At 47.3% G+C, this 17,429-nt stretch overlaps 1 long non-coding RNA gene across 1 annotated transcript; it reads left to right on the plus strand.

Moving 5' to 3' along the window:
- The first annotated feature begins 6,417 nt into the window (after window positions 1–6,417).
- Window positions 6,418–16,968, plus strand: LOC113916287. Its single transcript, XR_003517900.1, has 3 exons — window positions 6,418–6,602; window positions 14,630–14,789; window positions 16,836–16,968. It is a non-coding gene; the product is annotated as an uncharacterized LOC113916287 (long non-coding RNA).
- Window positions 16,969–17,429: the final 461 nt, after the last annotated feature.

Raw genomic sequence — 17,429 nt, forward strand, 5'->3', positions numbered from 1 at the left:
CGGCCACAAGGGCCCCACCCTGGTCTGCTGGCCACCTGCCCTTATCTGCTTCTACTTCCGTTCTCGCGTCTGGCCTTATTGACACGAATTCCTTCAGCGCGCACTGCACCTGCATGGTCCCTTTTTTCTTTGCTTGGAATTCCCTCTCCTCTCTTCCTCTCCCCCTCCTCCATCTCCATGGCTTCTGTTGTCCACCTGTCTGAGCTCTAAATCCACTCTCAAGGTCATAAAACAGCACTGCACCTCCCCGGTCGGCTATTTCCTCCAATGAATGTCCAAGGAACTGGATTTGCCTCCCCCGGGGAACACGCGGATTGCAGCTTCAGGGTGGTCTCCCCGTGCACTCCTGTGTCCTTCTCTTCACTGCGTGACAACCATTTACTGAAAGCCTTCTATGTGCCAGCCACAGTGCCTGCCCCCCAGGAGCCCACACCCCGATGTGGAAGACAGAAGACGGAAATATAGCAGAATAGCCACAGCCCTGAGATTTAACATTTATTCTGAGGACAATAGGTGGGTCCCTGAAGGCCTTTAAAGAGGCAAAGGGATGATAGGAACAGATCCACATGGTAAGAACTGTTCTTGGAGCGATGCAGAGGACAGATTCGGTGAGGGTGGGAGTGTGGGTGTGAGTGAGGGTAGCGATGGTGCCAAAGTGAAGGTTAAAAGGCTAATTAAAAGGTTATTGCAATAATTCCAACAAAATATTAAAGCATGCCCCAAGGGAAGAACAGAAGGCATGCAGAGGAGGAGAAATGTGGGCTGCAGCTGCCAGGAAGTTGTGGTTGTAGTCAGGGACTCCGGATGTCTAAGACCCTAGGGTTTCTAGCTGCGGCTCCTGCGTGGAGGGTGACGTCAGCCGCCAGTACAGGAACTGTGGGAGCAGCCCCGGGTCTGAGGGAAGGGCTGAGATGCTCCCTGGTGCACGTGTTGTGGCTAAGGAGACTGGGTCGAGAGGATGGAGATGGAGACAGTGACATATAAGGGTGTGGAGCTGAGGTCCCCATCAGGCTGTAGATATTTATGGACCTATTTTCCCTTGTGGCCCTTGAAGCCAGGCGCAGGGACTGAGAATTACTCCTGTTCTCTTTCTTTCTCTCTTGAGCACAGGAGATTTTCATTTGCTGTGAATCAGTGAAGGATTCGAACCCCCAACTAGATGACATTAATAGAGAGAAGGCAGCCACATTTACGGGGCAGAGTAATGAGTAGGCATATACTTGTCCGCACAGCACCCACAGCAGCTCTCGTCACGTGAGCCGGAGAGGCCAATACTCAGGACACGCGAAGTCAAGAGTTCCCATCAGGCAGCACCACGAGTCTCTGGAAGAAGCACTGGTGTCAGACTTGGGAGTTTGTGGTTGTGTTTCGGGCCACGCCTTTGGACAAGTCACTTTCCTTGACCAGATTTTGGTTTTCTCTGTTGTGAACTGGGAAAGATTGGATGGCAGGACCTGGAAAGTCATCCTCAGGTTTAAGCTGCCTCATCCCAGAGATACTGTGAGAAAATACTGATGTAAAGAATGTCAAGAATTGTAATTGCGCCTGACACACCTACAGCTCACTCAATGAGGAAAGATTGGCAAAATGACCGTCAAACGCCCCTTACTTAAAGCAGCCAAGTCTTGGGAGAATGACTCACTGCAGTCTGCTTCTCCTAGGAGAACAGCGGTTAGCATTTGCTCTCCTCCACAAACAGGAGATTAAGGGACACTGACACTCGGGATATCTATGCCTGCAATGGTGACCGATGAACCATGTCTGCATTTCCCGTAACAACTCACTTTGGGCAGAAAATGCAGAGCTTGTGTAATTGTTGATGCTGGAGGAAGGGGATGGGGCTATGGAAAGACTGAAGCTTCGGACAGGGTGGAGCCTCGGTGACGACACCGAATTGACTCCTGGATTCCCCCACGAGTGCATATGTCCTCGTGGGGAGACCATGAGACTGAACCCCAGGCACGATTTGGTCTGCAACCTGGCTCTGCTACCTACTCGCGATAGGACCTGGGATCGCCGCTGAAGCCCTTCGTGGGTGTCTCCTTACCTGTGGAGTGAGAATAGTGACACCAACCCTGGCGAGGGATCAGAAGGATGAAATGAGAGAATGTAGGACCTGGCACCAAGGATGAGGCGAGGGATGTTTCAACGCCTCTAGAGTTGTAGAAACATTCTTTAATCAACCTTCCACTTTTTCAAACCAAATCCAGGTTGCCAGTGGGTGGATGGGGGGGTGCGGCGTGGGCAGCCGGGGGTCCTGTGGCTATGGTAGGGGAGGGGGCATCCCCTTCCTCAGCACACACAAGGGAGTAGGCTTGCTTCCTGCAGTTTTGAGGAGTCCTTTCCTATGCCTCGGCTAGTGGATTAGGCAAATGCAAGCCACAGTTTGCAAAATAGCGTATGTGTCTGGGCTTGTTGAATGAAACTCTTGTAGGAGTGCTTAGCTGGTGAGATGTCAGGGACCTGATGTGCACACTTTTCAATCATAGATCAATCTGTGGGCAAGAATTAATCCTCACTGCCTGCTTCTGCTTAGCCTCCCAGGGGTGGGGCACCACTACGAATGACCTGGGGGTTGAACAAAATCCAAGGTTTGTTTTCTGATGCGGAGCATAGCAGGGAGGTGTGTGTGTTTAACTCAGGCCCCCCTGGCATGACCTCAGCCTTCTTCCAGGGCCACCAGCACCTGGGGTAGAGGTATCAGAATGTGTGTTTGGGGGGCAGAGGTACGAGGGCAGGAGGAGACTTTGTGTTACTCCAGAGCATGAAAGGACAAGCTGCATCCGGGTTATTCAGATCAGCATTCATCCACTTATCACCTACTTTGAGTGCTAGACACCAGCAGAGCTGGGGGAGAGGCAATGGGGGTGCCGTGGGGTTTGGCTTCAAGACACAGAGGCTACCGAGGAAGAGGGGCTCTGTGTGGCTAAACTACAGAGCAAAACACAAACACCCAAAAAGGAACTTTGTCCTGCCAATTCCAGCCTGCATTCCAGGCCACTGGCCCTCACTCTTCCAGCCTCAGGCTTTTAAAGACATTCTAGTTACTTTCCTGAAACATTCCATATGCAATGCACCTTCGTCTAGAAGGGAAAACAAAGAGATGCCTGAGAGATAAGCAGAACATATTCATGCCTTTATTCCTTCTCTTAGAGGCAATTTAGGGGGCTTCAATTTAGGGGGCTTCAGTACCCCTGAACCTTGTCTACTTCTTTGATTTGTCCTTGGCTTTTGTGGTGACCTGACATGGAGGACACCTCAGCTGGAGGCTGGCAAATGAAGGATGAATGAATGAATGAATGAATGGGCGATACAAAGATGAACATATTGTGGCCCTGCTGCAGAGACACTGGGGGGCAAAACTGAGTCCTCAATCACATAGTCAGCCACCTGCTTGAGCAGTCAGATGGATGCTTATGCTTCCGAGCACTGTACTGGCTCTATTCAGAGTGAGTCCCATACTGGGGAAGAAGTCCAGCATCCTACGTCGGTGAAAATGGAACCTCGATTCTTGAGCTTGCACTTATCTGGTGGCAAAAATTACCAACAGCACAAACATATCTGCCTGTCGGTCTCATCGAAGGGTCCAGCGGAGAATTGAATGTGAAAACCAGAATGGCCATCTGAACTGTTTATCACAGCATTTAAGACCACAGGCTGCCTCCTACCTCTCCTTTCCTGCTGCTGCTTTTTTTTTTTCTTTTCATCATGGTAAGCGCTCTCTTTAATCCCCATAACCTATTTCCCCCATCCCTGCTCCCTCTGGTAGCCATCAGCTTGTTCTCTGTAGTTAAGAGTCTGTTACCTGGTTTGCCTCTCTCTCTCTCTCTTATTTTCCTTTGCTTATTTGTTTTGCTTCTTAAATTCCATATGAGTGCAATCATATGGTGTTTGTCTTTCTTTGACTGACTTATTTTACTTAACATTTATACCCTCTAGCTCCAGCCATATCATTGCAAAAAGCGAAATTTCATTCTTTTCGGGGCCAAATAATATTCCACCGTGTGTACTTACCACCTCTTCTTTATCCATTCATCTATCAGGGGACACGTGGGCTGCTTCCATATCTTGCTTATTGTAAATAATGCTGCAATAAATATAAGGGTGCATGCATCCCCCTGAATTAATGTTTTTGTATTTTGGGGGTAAATACCCAGTAGTGTGATGACTGGATCATAAAGTGGCTCTATTTTTAATTTTCTGAGGGACCTCCATACTGTTTTCCAGAATGGCTGCCCCAGCTCGCATTCCCACCAACAGTGCACGAGGGTTCCCCTTTCTCTGCATCCTCGCCAACACCTGTTGTTTCTTGTGTTTTTGATTTTAGCCATGCTGACAGGCGTGAGGTGCCTTTCCTGCTTCTTGCTCCACGCACACTCCCCTCACCTGCCCTGCTGCCCTGCTCCCCGCACCCATCCTCCCTGCTGTCATCATGCTCTTCCCAGCCTCCCACGTATTCCCGCCTCCTTGACTTGGCTCATGGATCTCTGCCTGTTCAAACTTTAGCCTCCTGCAGAAGCCCTCACCAGTGAAGTTCTCCCCAGTCCCTCCACTTGAGATTAATCTGCCTGCACCGTGTGCAGGAGGGTGGTGATGGCAGCTCCGCGAAGGAGAACCTTTGATGTGGAGTAGGGCCCAGGAGTCCTTGCTGAGACCGTGTCCGGCATCTGTGTGGAGCAGCTGATTTGCTGGAGGGCAAGGAGCCTGGGCAAATTATTGAGATGGAGAAAAGGGGGTGTTAATTCAGAAGCCTACTCTCTATGGAGGGAAGCTGCAGGCCAGAATGATGTGAGAGATCCGAGTGTGACCGTGTCCTACTGTGGCCTTCCTGCAGGCTTGTCCCCAACTTGTTCCTCACACTAATGCTGAGCTGGGGTTGATTTTCTGCCACAACAGCCAGTGAAGGCTCTGCAGGATTTGCTCAGTATAAGGGGTCAAGTGAGGGATGGAGCCCAGGACACTCTTCTCTTCCTGCCCCCCAGCAACATCTGCAAGGCGATCTGTGCCCAAATCTCGACACCCTGGCCCAGATGTGCAAGTTTGGCTGCAATGGTTCCTTGGCTGGGCCTGGGCCAAGGGGTGGACATGCCGGTGGTGCATCCCTTGGTGACCTCTGGCCAAGGAGTTCTCATCCTTGTGGCATGACCCACACTGGCAAGGACAAACCTGGGGAAAGGCCTGTACAGGCCCTGGAAATGCCAAGCAGTGTTTTGGCAGGGAATTTGGAGGGAATTCGGGTCTCGAATAGAGAGCACAAGCTCCTTGTAGCCATGGCCCTTGGCCTCCTGGACTCGTGCCCTAGGATGGGGCCGGCCCTGTAAAGTGGAGGACCCTTTGTACCGGCCTACAGGTGGAATTGCTAGACTATAGCAGCCTAAGGTGTGAAGTTCCACGCCTGGGCAGGTGAGGCCAGTGAGCCAGGAACGTGGGCCTCCGTCTAACGCTACCTCATCTGCCCAAGGGCAGACGGTGACATTCAGGTGGAACATGTCTGCCCCTGCCTGTGACTCTTTAGTAACAGGTGCCTGGGTTTGTCATTTTTATACTCTTGCTGGCAACTAGCACTGTCCTTCAAGACCTAAGTGTTCTCGGGGTACCTTTACAATTTACTTTTTGTAAATGCTGTGAAAACAACGCTGGACTCGGAATAGGACCCTCGGGTTCTCTCCCGGCTCTGCCACGACTCACTCTGCAAGCTGGACTTATCAGGTCCCTCCTCAGGACTTACATTTCCCCATCTGTAAAATAAGGGGGTTGGCCCGAACCATTCTCCACCGACCATTCAGGTTGGAAGGTCTGCGGTTTCTGACTTCCAGAAGCTCTATTTTTCCTTATCCGACAGTTCTTCTCAACCCTGGTTCTCATTAAAATCACTTAGGAAGCTTAAAAAACAAAACAAAACAAAACAAAAAAACCAGTGCCCAAGCCCTACCCCTAGAGGTTCTGATTCAGTTGTTCTGGGCTGGGGCCCGGGCCAAAGCTCCCCAGAAGATTCGGATGTGCAGCCAAGGTTGCAAGCCACTGTTGGACTTGGACAGGAGTCTCCCCCCGCCCCCCCGCCCACCACCCACACACAGACGAGGAAGAATGTGGTGGGACAGATGCCTGACACAAAAGCAGAGCAGCTGTGAGCAAGGCTAGCCGGCCAAGCCCGGGCTGGGGGCTCTGCTGGTCATTCCCCAGTAAGACGTGGACAAAGAGAGCCCATGTCCGGGCCCCGTGTGTGCTCCGCACCTCCCACCCGTCCTCCCATCGGTCCTCCCCTCCTCCAGCTGCGAACCCGAGGGGTAGGAGGTGATGCCGCGGGCAGCTGCCTAATCTAGGGAGATCTTCTCATGGGTCGGGGGAGGCTGCCTCCTGGCTCCAGCCTTGCTCCTCCCTCACAGCTGGAGCTGGGGCAGCCAGAGTGCGCGGCGCCGGGGCTGCGCTCCCAGCTGCAGACGGTTGCTTCAGGCTGCGGCCCTGACGGCTGCTCGCCCCCGTCGCGTCGCGGGCGTGCGCGTCCACGCGTGAGCGTGTGCGCTCCAGCAGGAAAAACAAGAGAAAGAGGTGGAGTGCAGAGCCCAGGAGGTTCCTTTTCTTGCTAAACCTCAAGATACCGGGTAAGCCTTTCCTGACCCCCGCCCACCTCCCGTCTGGGTGATAGCCCCTCCTCGTTGCTCCCCTAAGCACCAGGTGCTTCCCCTGTCACTGAGACGCCCATGCCAGAAGCAGCCTCTGAAATTACAATAGCTCTCATTTGTTAACAGTGTCATTGTCCTGGGGCGCCTGGGTGGCTCAGTCGGTTAAGTGTCTACCTTTGGCTCCGGTCATGATCCTTGGGTCCTGGGATCGAGCCCCCTGTCAGGCTCCCTGCTCCGCGGAGACCCTGCTTCTCCCTCTGCCTGCAGCTACCCCTGCTTGTGCTCTGTCTCTGTCTCTCTCTCTGACAAATAAATAAAACCTTAAAAAAAAAAAGTGCCATTGTCCGAAGTGTCTTAGGTCAATGATTCTATTCCTGAGAACAACCCTGTGAAGCAAGCACTGCTATTATTCCTATCATACAGATGAGCAAACCAAGGAACAGAGAAGTTAATATTTACTCCACAGTCACACAGCTGACAAGATTTAAAGTCCAGAAATCTGATGCCAAAACTTGAGCTCTTTGCCACATGGCTATTTTGCTTCCAGTTGGTAATTGATTATGGATGAAGGTCTGTTGGAATACATGGGTCTCTCTCAGCTCTGATGCTCTAACAATGGTATTGCCCACAGTGACATACACTCTATACTTTGATTTTTTGTTGAGTTTGGGATTCTTCTTAGACTCCACTGGCTGAACTTAGAAGCCACAGACTCATAAGCACCTGTCACGGCCCCGGTAAGTCTCTGCTTCTAGCAGGACTGTAGGAGAAGCACCTCGAGAGAATGGTCCAGGGCAGCACTGCCTGCACGGGGGCTCAAGGGACCAAAACATTGTTGGGAACCGCCCAGAAGAGAGAACCTCTGAGGATGGTGCAGAAGGTAAGGACCTGGACCCTCCCACTTGCAAAGACTTCTGCTCCCTGGAAGCCTCTGTGCACTGACTGGGTCGTTTTCCCCCAGCGGAGTTAGGTTGTGTTGTAGTCCACATGCTGCTGATCTCAGTGATGATTCATGGTACCCATTTCCAAGATGGCAGGCCAGGACTTGAAGGCAGTGTGTGACCTGCTGCCGGCAAAGCCTTTTGTTTGGGGTGTGTTTTTTGCTGCGTTTACTTATCTAGTATATGCATGACTGTGGGGAGGAAGCAATCTGCTGAGAGGGAGTGACAATGAGAATAGCCAAGATCTTCACGTCATCAGTCCATGTTCCAAAGCAGGGCATTATCAGTCAGATGACAAAAGATAAACCATTTGCTTCAAGGTTGCACTGGTGGCTCCCCAGCAAGCTCATCTTATTCTTTTAATGAACTGAAGTCCCTTCTCTTTCTTTAATCAGATTTTATTCCCATCTGGTTAATTAATGGTTGTATGGACAAGTCTTTCCATTTTCTCTTACTAGGTTTTAAATTTTCATTTATTGACACATACACAAAATTAAAGTTCTTTACCGGAGAGAGTTGAATCCTGCTTTAGGAAAGTGTTTTTTTATGGTGTAAGGCGGTGCTTCTCAAACTTTAATGTACATAAGTATCTCCTGGATGTCTTGTTAAAAATGCTGATTCTGGCTCCAAATGTCTGGGTTGGGGTCTGGGATTTGCCATTTTTACCAAGCTTCCAGATGATGGCAATGCTGCTGGTTCTCAGACCATGTTTTTGTTTTTCCTGGAGAGAGAGAGAGACAGAGAGAAAGGGGGAGGGGCAGAGGGAGAAAGAATCCTAAGCAGGCTCTGCGCTCAGCACAGAGCCTGATGCAGGGCTCCATCTCACGACCCTGAGATCATGACCTGAGCCGAAACCAAGAGTCAGACGCTCAACCAACTGAGCCATCCAGGTGCCCCATACTCTTTTTTTAATATAATATGTATAAAGCCCTTCTTTCTTCCGGCTTTATTGATATAAAATTGACATATGACATTGTATAAGTTTAAGGAGTACAATGTGACGATCTGATATATGTATACATTGCAAAATGATTGCCACAAGAAGATTAGTTAGCATATCCATCACCTCCCTTAGTTATCTTTTCGTTTTATTATTTTGTGTGTGTGGTGAGAGCTTTTAAGGTCTACTCAGTTAGCAGCTTTCAAGTGTGCATTACAATATTGTTAACTGTATTCACCGTGCAGTCCATTAGATTCTCAGAACTTATTCATCTTATAATGGAAGTTTGTACCCTTTGGCCACCTTCACCCATTCCCCATCCACTCCACCCCTGCAATCATCAATCTGCTGTCTGTACCCATGAGTTTGGTTTTTTCTTAGATTCCACACGTAAGACAAACATTACAGTATTTGTATTTCTCTGACTTATTTCATATAGCATAATGCCCTCAAGTTTCACTCATGTTGTAGAAAATGTGAGGATCTCCATTTTTTAATGACTGGATAATTTTCCATCATCTCTCGATTGATAGATAAATAGATCAGTCGATCTTACATTTTCTTGATCCATTCATCTATTGAGGAACAGTTAGGTTGTTTCCCTGTCTGGGCTATTCTAAATAATGCTGCAGTGAACACAGAGGTGCAGATATATCTCCTTGAGATAGTGATTTCATTTCCTTTGGATATATACCCAGAAATGGGATTGCTGGATCATACCCAGACTACACTTTGAGATGCAAGATTGTGCTTATAGGAATCCCGTGGGTATCTTGTTAAAATGCAGATTCCAATTTAGCAGGTCTTAGGTGAAGCCTGAGATTTTGCATTTCTAACAAGCTTTCAGGCATGACCCCAGTTTGAATAGTAACAATGCAAAGTCCCAGGAACAGAAGGAAGATGAGTGTGCCAGAGCATAGTGAGGAAGGGGGGGCTGGCGGGAGATGAGGCTAGAGAAGGGGATGGAGCCATGTTACACAGAGCTTCAATAGCCATGGTATAGGGCTGTCACTTCTTCTATTTGCCAGGAGAAGTGGTTGGAGAGTTTTGAGCAGAGGAGTAACATAATCTGAGTTTCACTGTAAAAAGGGAATACATGGGGGAGAGGGAGGAAGGAGAGTAAAAATAGGAAGGAGAAGGAAGTGGCTGTTGAAGTATCTAGGTGAGAGGCAGGGGAGGCTGGATTTAGGAGTAGTATCCGAGGTGGAGACATGTATATACAGAACTCCCCTGTTTACCCGTTGGGAACCCCTTGAGACTAGGGACTGTGTCCTAACCATTCTCTGTCCTTCCTTTTTCATTCAGACTTCATGAAAGGTAATACCCCTGCTGTTCTAATGAAACTGACCTCCCAGAGGCCACTGGTGGCCTTTGTTGAGTAAAATAATTCCATTTTCAAACTTGCTTCCCACCCTTATTCAACATTGTACTGGAGGTCCTAACCAGTTCAATAACGTATGAAAAGAAAAAAAAAAAAGGCATACATATTGGAAACAAAGAAGTAAAACTGTCTTTTTGTGAACGAGGTAAACATGTTGTAGAAAATCCTAAGGAGTCTTCAAAAGAGCTATTAGAACCAATAAATGAATCTAGCAAGGTTATAGGATATGAGATTAATTACAGAAATCAACTGTATTTCTATATGCTAGCAAAAAAATACGAAATATAAAACTCCAAAAATTCCATTCATGGTGGTATAAAAATACTTAGGAATAAATTTATTAAAGATCTTTAAGGCCTGTACACTGAAAACTGTGAAACAGTGCTGAGAAATTAAAGAAGACCTCACTAAACAGAGAAATGTGCCGTGTTCATGGTTTGGAAGTCTCAATATTGCTAATTAGAAAGAATAATTCTCCCTAAATGAATCTGTAGATTCAGTGAAATCCCAGTAAACGTCCCAGCAGACTTTTTTGTTGAAATTGATAAACTGATCCTAAAATTTATTTGGAATACAAATGACGTACATGAAACAAAACATGGAAAAAAATTTTTTAATTGTGGCAAAATACACATATCAAAATTCACCATCTTAACAATTCTTAAGTGTACAGTTCAGTAGTGTTTAAGTATATCCATATTGTTATGTAACCAATGTCCATAACTCTTTTCATTTTGCAAGACTAAAACCTTAGGCCCATCAAACTACAACTCCCCATTCTCCCTCTCCCCCAGCTTCTGGAAAACACCGTTCTACTTTCTGTCTCTCTGAATTTAACTTCTCTGTGTACCTCATGTAAGTGGAATCACACAGTGTTTGTCCTTTTGTGACCGGCTTGTTTCACTTAATGGATTATGTTAGAATCTTCTTCCTTTTTAAGGCTGAATAATATTCCATTACCTGTATAGACCACATTTTCTTTACCCATTCATCCATCAATAGACATTTAGTTTGCTAACCTTTCAGCTATTGTGAGTAATGGTGCTACGAACACAGGTGTACACATGTCTCTTCAAGATCCTACTTTCAGTTCTTTTGTGTATATACCCAGAAGCCTGAGTGCGGGTCATATCTATTTTTTAATTTTTGGAGGAAAAACCATTCTGTTTTCCCTAGCATTTGCACCATTTTACATTTCTGCTGATGGTGTACAAGGGTTTCAAGTTCTCTACATCCTGGCCAAGACATCATTTTCTGTTTGTTTTGTTTTATTTTCATAGTAGTCATCTTAATGAGTGTGGGGTGATATCTCATTGTGGTTTTGATTTATATTTCTCTGATGTTGAGCATCTTTTCACATGTTTATTGGTCATTGTATAGCTTTTTTGGAGAAATGTCTATTCAAGTCCTTTGTCACAACCCAATTTTTTTAAAAGAACAACAACAACAACAAAAACCCTTGTAGTACACAACTTTAAGACTTACTATAAAGTTACAGTAATTCACACAGAGTGTGAATTGGATAACAATTCACATAGAGGTGCATGGAACAGGCTTGAGAGTCCAGAAATAGGCCCTCATTTAAAAGGTCAATTGATTTTGATAAAGGAATCAGGATAATTCAACAGGAAAAAATGAGTCTCTGTAAGTGCTCCTAAAGTAAGTGGATAGTCATTAAAAAAGAAAAAAGATACTAATCTTGATCTTTCCTCATACCATACACAAAAATTAATTCAAAGTGGGTCACAGACCCAAATGTGAGAGCTAAACCCATAAAACTTCTAGAAGGAAAGACAGAAGAAAATCTTTGTGACCTTGGGTTAAGCAAAAACTTCTTAGATGGGACACAGGAGTACAAATCACAAAAGGTACTGATTCATTGGACTTCATCAAAATTTTAAAATTTGGCAAAAGAAAATGTAAAGGTAGACTACAGATTGGGAGAAAATATTTGCAAACCATCTGATGTATTCAGAATGTATTAAGAATTCTTATTACTCAATTAGAAGAAGATGAACAGCCCATGTAAAAAAATTGGCAAAATATTTGAACAACTATTTCAGCAAGGAAGATGTATGAAATGTCTAGGAGTACATGAAAAATGTTCAACATCACTGGTCATCAAATATAAATTAAAATCGCAATGAGATAACATCCTATGCCCACCAGAATAGTTTAAAAAGCCCAACAATACCAAGTGTTGATAAGGATGTAGAGAAAATGGAATCTTCGTAAATTGCTGGTGGAAATGTGAAGTGGTATAGCCTCTCTGCAAAATAATTTGACTGTTTCTTTTAAAAGTAAACACGTGCTTACCATACAACCCAACAGCTCCACTCCTAGGTATTTACTCAGGAGAAATGGAAATATATGTCCTTCTAAATTGCCAGTACACATCCATAACAGCATTATTCATAATAATCCCAAACTGGAAACAGTTCAAACGTCCATCAGCTGGCAAATGGATGAACAGAATGTGGTGTATTCATATAGTGCCTGGTTTCTCTCACCAACAACATTTTCGCCATTCACCCATGTCATTGCATGTATCTGTAGTTTGTTTCTTTTTATTGCTTGGTAGTATTCTATCATATGGATATACCATAGTCTGTTTATCTATGCCTTTGTTGATGAATACATGGGTTGTTTCCAGTTCTGCAATATTTGAATCAGGCTGCTACAAACTCTATAATTTTATTGGGAATATTTTTTTTGGCACAAGTTTTTTTTTTTTTAAAGATTTTATTTATTTATTTGAGAGAGAGAGCACATGAGAGGGGGCAGGGTCAGAGGGAGAAGCAGACTCCCCGCCGAGCGGGGAGCCCGACGCGGGACTCGATCCCGGGACTCCAGGATCATGACCTGAGCCGAAGGCAGTCGCCTAACCGACTGAGCCACCCAGGCGCCCCTTTTGGCACAAGTTTTGAGGAACATATTTTTCTTGGGCAAATATCCAGAAGTGGCATTCCTTGGTCATAAGATAGATATTTAACTCTATAGGAATCTGTCAGAGTTCTCCAAAGCATTTGTACCATTTAACTCCCTGCTGCCACCACCACACCAGCAGTGTGTGTGAGTCCCTTCCCCCACCTTCCCACCAGCACCTGGTTTGGTCAGTCATTTTGGATATAGCCATTCTAGAGAGCCCGAAGTGTTCTCTCACTGGAGTTTTAATTGGCATTTCCCCGATAACTAACGGTGTTGAACACTCTTTCATCTGCTTAGTGGGCATTCATGTGTCTTCCTTTGCAAAATGGCTGTTCAAGTCTTTTGCTCATTATTTTATTAGATCATTTGTCTTTGTGGCTTTCATTGGTTGGATGGCCCTGTTGAGTGTTACATTTTACAATTTCTCCTTTTGGTCCCCTCCTTTCCATCTTACTGCAGCTGCGCTGGTTCAGGCCCTTCCCAAGGCTCAACTGAACCATTACAGGAGAACTGTGACTAGTGTTTCTGACACTGGTTCCGCACCCCTCTATATTATGTCTTTGATGAAAGGCAGAAAAAACCCTATAAAGCAGGTCCGTGTCGCACCTCTGTTCTCATAACCTAGAGGAAAAATCAGGTACCTTAGAATGATGTTAAGGCCCTTAGCATGTGTCCAGGCTGACTTCTCAGCCCCACCCCTCCCTGCCAGTCTCCTAATTTGCAGACTAGTAGCTCTAATCATTTGTAATGGCTGCCATGCAGCTTCTCCCTGCTGGGCCTTTGCTTGCGCTGTCCCCTTAACTAGAATACCCTCCCCGCTTCTTCTTCTTACACCTGCTCTTTTCTCCCTGAAGAGCCAGGTCAAATGGCAGCTCTCCTGCGAAGCCTGCTGTAAACCCCAGACTCAGGTCCCTCCTCTGTGCTCCTGCAGCAACAGGGTGCACATCCACCGGAGTGGCGCCCAGGCTGCATGGACACCCATAGCTTCTGCCACTCCTCTTCTCAGCTCCTCAGTTGTTGGGAGGCTGTCCCCGTTATCTTTGAACTTGCAACCCCAACCCGTGACGGGAGCTCAGCAAACGCCTGCTGACTGGGGAAATTCATTTATTTCTTAGACAGTGATATCAGGAAAAAGATACACTTTCAACTAAGAGAAGAAGTGTGTGTGTGTGTGTGTGTGTGTGTGTGTGTGTGTGTGTGTGTGTGGAGGGGTAGGCTGGAATGAGGGGGATTTGCACGGCAGGCACCCCCTCTGCTGAGGGAAGGTGGGGTGTGAGAAGGGCAGAGATGCTGCGCGCACCTTAGGACTGGTGCCACGTGCCTCGTGCTGGGGGGCTGAAGGTGGCCTGCTGCCCATGTGCGCCACTCTCTGCCCCCTTGCTCAGGGCCTGTCGCCTCTGAAAGAAACTGCACACACTGCACCCCAGGCTGAAGTGTGGCTTGTCAGCCCCAGAGGCCAGGATGCATCGCATGGGGTGAGGTGGAGGCTCAGAGGGCAACCTGTAGGTCTGCAGAATGTTCTGCTTTCCTCCCTTTCCTCTCATCCGCGTGGGCCTTTGTTACTACCTGCCCCACGTGTGGGGCCAGGCTCCCCACTGGGGGCCTGGTCCGGTAGGAACGTAGCTGCCCTGCCGGCTTTAGCAGCTCATTGAATTGCAATGGGAAGAGGGGCAGCCAAAGCTTTGAGGCAGGAGTGAAGCTTAGAGGGTCCCTCCCTTTGGTTCTCAGTTCTTCTCTTTGGCAACTCATCCTGCAGGCTTTCTGTCCCGCCCCCCCCCCCGCCCCCCTGCCCCCCTGCCCCCCTGCCCCATCGCAGGTCCTCCAGCGGTGGGAAGCCCCGCCTCCCAGCGCATCCCTTCCACCTGGGGGCGGCCCTGACTAGGAAGACCCTCCATTTGGAACTCTGGGCACTTCTCCTGGACTCATCCTCCCGACTCCGCAGTGCACCCTGGGTCTTCCCCACCACACACTCCCAGGTATGGTAAGCCAGCTCTCCTGTTCCCCAAGTCTTTTCTTCTCCAGGCCAAAGGTCTTCCATACCCACAAATCTCCTCCGTGTGACATGATTTCAGGTTCCCTCAGCAACCGCCCTGCGGTTACCATGCCATCTGCAAGCGTTCCTTGGTGTCCAGGGGATCAGGGCTCAGACACTGTTTCCACCCTCCCAACTCCAGCCATCTCCCCGAATCAGCTTTTCTGCTTTGGTTTGGTTTTGTTTTCCTTTAGTTGGCCATTCTCTTGGCAAATAGACACAGGCTTTGAGCTTGCTCAGCTGCGGCAGCAGCAGAAAGGGCCATGTCCCATTAAGCTCTGTTTCCCCTGGGCACCCATGACAGTCCTTGGGAATGGGTGGGTGCTAAGGAAATGTTTGTGGAAGTGCATTGAACTGAGAGAGCTGGTTGGAAACTTGGAAGAGACTATCATCACATAGACTATATAGTCTATGCAATTGACCAGGTGGGTTTTTTGTTTTTTTGTTTTTTGGGGTTTTTTTTTTTTGTCAGGCCCCAACTCTTGTCACCAATACGGTCACTCCCGAGGTGGTGGAAGGAAGATAGAGAAGGTCCCTTCAGCTGAGGTGGGTCTGTGGAGTGCCTGCTATGGGCCACTTTCTATGCCAGATTCTACCCTGAAACATAGCTTTTCACCTTGCTTTCCTTAAGGACAGTTCAGGCCTCCTTCTTTTCTTTTTTTTAAAGATTTATTTATTTAAGAGAGGAAGAGAGAGAGCGAGAGAGAGAGAGCGTGCACATGTGGGGGGAGGGGCAGAGGGAGAGAGAGAATCCCATGCAGACTCCACACTGAAGTGAGGAGCCCAACTTGAGGCTTCATCTCACGACCCTGAAATCACAACCTGAGCCGACACCAAGAATCAGATGCTCAACCAAATGCACCACCCAGACGCCCTGCATCTTGCCTTCTTTATGTCCTTCTTAAAACATATCTCAGGAGAAAAAATAAGTTTAAGTAAATCAGTTTGGAGAACCCGTTCTTGGATTTGGGATGCACGCATATATTAACGGCCCCTCAGAAAGGCAAGAGGATGAAAGCTTTCCCAAGAGATCGGTGGCTTGTCTGATGCCGTCTGCAAGGCCACCGGTCCAGCACCCCTGCTCTGGGGCTCCAGACCTTGACTTTCTCTTCAGAATAAACTGCCAGAAAGACTAGCAATCCATGGCAGGTTCTCACAACTCGTGGAGGGGAAGACAGGCTGTCTGTCCCAGTACAAGTCCTGAGTCTGAGGTCATAGGACTGGGCTTCCGGCATACCATCAATCTCCCTGGAGACCTCAGGCCTTGCTGTCCAGAAGGCCCCACATGGCAGTCCCCTGATACTGATTAAAGGCACTTGGGTTTCTGGAAGCACTCAGAATCTGAAGAAGGGAAAAAAAAAATTTCAATGCCAGGACGAAAACTTCAGTCAAAAATACTCCTTTATGTATTTACTTTTTAGCCTTAAAAGTTTTGTGGCAAACATGACCTTCTATTTCTACAAGAGTAACGAAACCTCAGATGCTAGAGGTCCTTGCTCTGAACATCTTTTTTTTTTCCTTTTTTTTTTTCCTTTTTAGCTTTATGGGGCATTGGGGAAAGTTACTGAGTTTGTATACTGTAGGGCACCAGAGGAAAAGCTCTCCAGAAGCCTCACTAAAATATAACATGGTTGCAAGACAAAAAGCCCATGTGATTTCATGCAGGCCTTCGATGCTAAGGTTTGATTCCAATCCATTCCCTCACCAGAAAGGGGTCTTCCTCAGTTTCACAGATCTGGGGGCAGTGAGGCACCCCAAGGTCTGCACCGACCAGGATCACTCAGCAGAGAAAAATGCCCTTTGTGACATTCAGGTTACATTTGTCTGGGGTTCCCACACATGTCCATGGAATCTGGAAGATTAACAGTGAAAAATGACCTATTTTAACAGGTGCACACTTGTGTGTAAGTGGAATTTAGCCGAGCGTGGAATTATTTTAACATGGAAATAAGTTGTGGACATTCAGAACATCCCTCTTTTGACCACACAGGAATCAGACACATGGTCAACATTTGAGAGTTTCTCAGGCCTGGAAACGGATGTATTGCTTGGATTTTTCCAGAGGAAGCTACAATATCACAGGGAAATAAACACTGATGTCTACAAAACATGACTGTTCAGACTCACATTCCTTCTGTAAAGCATGTCTGTTTTCTCAGAGGGTCAGAGAATAAAACTTGGAGTTATTAAATCTGTTTAGGGAAGATCATTTCAATGATACCAAACAACAACAGCTGACAGAGATAGACATTGGTCAGCACTGTGCATTTAAAAGGTGTGGTGGTCAGACAAAAAAGCCCTCCTGGGGTCCAAAGACCATGGTTTCACACTTGTGAGATGCCTGACCTATAAGGCAAGACACTGGACCGCTCTGTGCCTTGACTTCTTTCTCCTCTAGAAGGGCGGGGAGGGGGTGAGCCTGCCTGCAACCCACCTCACGGGTCTGTGGACAGAACAAATTAGCTGACAAATGCGAAGGCGCTCTGTGGGTGTTAAGCACTGTCCACGCCGGAGAGGGCTGTCATGGTCACTGATCTGTCACGGCTGTGAACAGGACTTGAGGCTGCACAGGAAGTAGGCCGAG

The sequence above is a fragment of the Zalophus californianus genome, chromosome 1 (assembly GCF_009762305.2).
Source record: "Zalophus californianus isolate mZalCal1 chromosome 1, mZalCal1.pri.v2, whole genome shotgun sequence".
Classification (NCBI taxonomy): Eukaryota; Metazoa; Chordata; class Mammalia; order Carnivora; family Otariidae; genus Zalophus; species Zalophus californianus.